Genomic DNA, 4,213 nt, shown 5'->3' with positions numbered 1-4,213 from the left:
TTATTTGCACATGTGACTGTGTTTCCTTGAGGAGCAGCTCAAGGGAGAAAACAAATCAAGTTATGAGAAGTAATGTGCTTGTTAGCATCACTATCAAAATACGAGACATGTTGATACTAGAAGTAATGTGCTTGTAGCACCACTATCAAAATATCAGACATGCTAATCTATCATTGATATGTATACATCATGGACAAAAGAATCATAACTACAATGCAATATGAATGCCTAATCATCATATGCATAGTTTGTTTACTCCTCCTTTTCTGCACTTGGTGTGCTGATGCATTATCCCACAGCCATGCATGACTCTTTCTTCTTCTCCTTCTTGAGCCTTTTTCTACATTCATTGACATAATGGACTGGCTTCCAATAGTAGTTGCATTTGCCTTTCTTCTTAGACTTATCACCTTTGTTCTCGGCATCCTTACTACTACAGACTCGACTGATTGGCTTATAGCCACCTTGAAAAAAGTATTTGCCTTTTGTGAGGCCCAACCCCCCTTCTTGGGAGTGGCCTTATGGGTAACTGGGTGCCTCCCACTTGGGAGGCCTCATGGGTAATTGGGTGCTTTCCACTTGGAATCTGGGTGGACCTTTTCTCCCGAATCCAAGGGCTTTTCCAAAGCTTGGGTGAACCCACCTACTTTCCCCCTTCTTGGGACTGGCCTCATGCGTAACTGGGTGCCTCCCACTTGGGAGGCCTCATGGGTAAGTGGGTGCCTCCCTCTTGGGACCGGCCTCATGGGTAACTGGGTGCCTCCCTCTTGGGACCGGCCTCATGGATAATTGGGTGCTTCCTACTTGGGACCCGGGTGGACCTTTTCTTTGAACCTAAGGGGCCTAATTTCGGGTCAATCTTGAGAAATTGTTAAAGATAAAGTTCTTTTGATCTCACGGTCTCAAAAAGGCAAGCATGTTGCGGATTAGATGCCACATGAGTAAGGTTTTTTTTAAAGGGATTAAGTAGTCAAATAATGACCACTGTGCTTATTAGGTGTGGACTTCTGAATCGGCTAGTACAAGTCATTTTGAGATCATGTAAATGATAAAAAATGTTGCTTGTATCTCCTAATAAGTTTTGAAAAATCCTTGGTGTGGAAAACATTTCTATTTGACTTATCAAAACTTAGAGAGAAAAAATTGTATGGAGAGAGAAAGTTGTGCGACTGGAAAAAGTGTTTGAAGGGAAAACTTTGATTTAGTTTCTAGAATCCACATATGAGAGGAAAACTCAAATTGGACTTTGTATGAGAGAGATTTTAAAGGTTCAAGTTGGCTACACTGCCCAAAAAAGTGAGCTGCCCGTGAGGGTAATTTCAGAAAATGGTCATTTCAAGCCCTTATTGGATGATGTGAGATATCAAAACTAGGGTTTTCAAATATTCTAAGTATTTTAAAATAACTCCCAAAACTTGGCCATTTCACATTAGGGTTAGAGATAAGACTTCTTGTGTAAACTGTCAACTAAGGATACGTTCCTGGAGCTTGTAAAGGGGTATGGACTTGAAGAAGTTTGTAGTCCTAATAAGTGAGGGACGAAGATCCCAAGGTTATAACATACGACTTATATCGCTTTTGAAAGTATATAAGCTTTTGACTGTCTTGCTCAAACATGTGCGTATGAACACACAACGATCTCATATCTGCATTAAATACGGGCTCCTAGACATTTGGAAACTGATTCATATGTAAGTAAATGCTCTTATTCATTCTTAAATCAGTGATGTTATCCTTATGCACTTGAACAACGTCTTACCTAATTAAGGCCTAAAACATGTGTTACTTATTAGCTCACACAGAATGTAGAGTTGGACTCTCTCTCACACACACACACACACACACACACACACAATGTTTAAAGATAAGAACGCAAGGGTGTAGAGTGTGAGAGAATGCCAAGATCAACAAGAGAGAGAGATGAAGCTATTAGCTCACACAAAATGGAGAGCTGAACTCACACACACACACAATGCTCAAAGACAAGAACACAAGGGTGTAGATTGTGAGAGAGTGGCAAGATCAAAAAGGAGAGAGATGAAGCTCTCTACAAGTATAAAGAGAGAGTATAAATGAGCAAGCAACCCTAAATTATAAATAAGTTTTCTTATATACTAACTAACCCTAAGGTGCTCATTCACACCTAAATGGCAGTGAGGAAAAACCCAATGGGATAAAAGTACCCATGGCATAAGTGCATGACCTCACAATGTAGTACTACCAAATATCTAACAAACCCCCCTGAAGTATAAATGTGACATTCACAAAGATAGAAGGGTAAGAGGCCTAAAGCTTTGCAAAGAGCATCAAAATTTTCATGTGATAAGGCTTTAATGAAAAGATTTGCCACATTTTCATGTGTGCTATAATAGATAAGATTGATCTCTTCTCTGTAGAGCCTCTCTCTGACATAGTGGAAATACACTTTAATGTGCTTGGTCCTGGCTTACAATTGCCATTGCGCTTTGAGTGTAGTAAGAATAGGAGTGGGGTGGTCAGTGAAGGGACACAAAGTTTCTACATCAATATTCTCAACCATATACATTTAACAGTCATGTGAGTGCTACTCTATCTTCAACTTCATAGCACGATGTTGCCACAGTTGGTTGTTTCTTGCTTAGCCAAGAAATGCATGAATTTCTAAGAAATAAATAATTTCTAGGTGTGGAGTATCGTGTAGTATCATAATTGCCTACCCAATTGGAATTGCTGAGGCCTGCAGTTCTAAATCACCCCCTTGGCATAGAATAATCTAAGATCTTGAGTGCCTTGCAAGCATATGAAAATATGTTTAACTGCTTGCCGATGCTTAGTGCCTAGGAAATGCATGAACTTTGAAAGTTGTGACACACCATATTGGATTTTTAGTCAGGGTTGCACAAATAGATTAGGCATCCAATAGCTTGACCATATGTGGTTATGTCCAAGGGTTTGCCGACATCCTACAAACCATTGGTGTAGAGATTGGTTTGCAGACATCCTACAAACCTCAAGTTAGCAATAATCATGGAAGAATTGGGCCTTGTCAAAGAATATAGGATCTTTGGATTATGTAGTATTGCATGGGTGAATCCTTGCTAGGATTAACTATATCTGAGCACATACCTTCCTCATAAAAAATTTGTATTCAAACACCTTGGTCTAAGTTGTTTAGATCCCAAGCTTAGGAGAATGACCATGTAACTCCTCTGTTGACAAATAATTTTTTGGCACTTAATATAAATATGAAAAATTTATATGCTTTTGTCTAAAAAATATAATTCTCTTAAGTAGTTCTAAGTAATAACTTACTCTTGACAAATTTTAAAAGCTATGAATCGAGCTCGATGTCACCTTGGACCCGTGGTGGAAAAACCCCTTGACAATGATGTCAAGGAAGCTCTTCACAAGGCGCAACTAGACCCCTTTAAGGGGGAAGGAAGAAACTTAGCAGAATCAATTGAATCATGGATTGATTCCATGGGTGAATAATTTAATGGTGTTGGCTATAACGACATGAGAAAAATAGTGCTTGCTTGCTTGAAGATTTGTTTTAAGAACTTTCCTCAATTTTGGCTCCCAAATTAGATCCTAGACAACGAGATGTGTTATGGGCTACCACACCTCCAAGAGGAAACTCAATGTATTCACCTAAAGGAAGAGGAATAGAACACAACTATTGTAGAGCACTTACCAATGCTTCAAACTTGAGTCCCTTGAGGCCTCCAAGCTCACTTGTTAAGCTCCAAACCTCCAAGCTCCACCTCCACGCTGTCATCGTAGAGTCACTCACACCGTCGACATAAGGCAATCACTCTCTCTCACTCTCCCACACAAGCATAAATTATACAAGCATAGAAGAGGCACAAATGCTAGAATGCTCTCTCTCAGTCTCTCTCAAGACACAAACAAGAGCTCTCAATAGCACAAAGGGGGATTGTGTCTTTTCATTATGAGAAAATGTCTTATATTATTCACACTTGGGCACCCAAAACTTACTTAACTAAGGCCTTGGGTGGCCAATATCTCATAATGTACAACTTTTATAGTGCCTTTTCATGACACTTATTAATGTCCTCAATTGGAGGAGCATATTTGTTAATCCAAAATGGGATTAACACCCCCCCTACCTAATGTAGGTTCTGTTCTCAGAACTTGTTACCAAGGTCAAAAGACCTGGTCACTGAACTCATGATAGTAGAAGTTTTGGCATGACTGAAGCTTTTTGAGGGTT

This window comes from Cibotium barometz, chromosome 52 (genome assembly GCF_041138505.1).
Source record: "Cibotium barometz isolate CiBa-2024 chromosome 52, ASM4113850v1, whole genome shotgun sequence".
Lineage (NCBI taxonomy): Eukaryota > Viridiplantae > Streptophyta > Polypodiopsida > Cyatheales > Cibotiaceae > Cibotium > Cibotium barometz.
Note: the sequence above shows the minus strand (reverse complement) of the source record.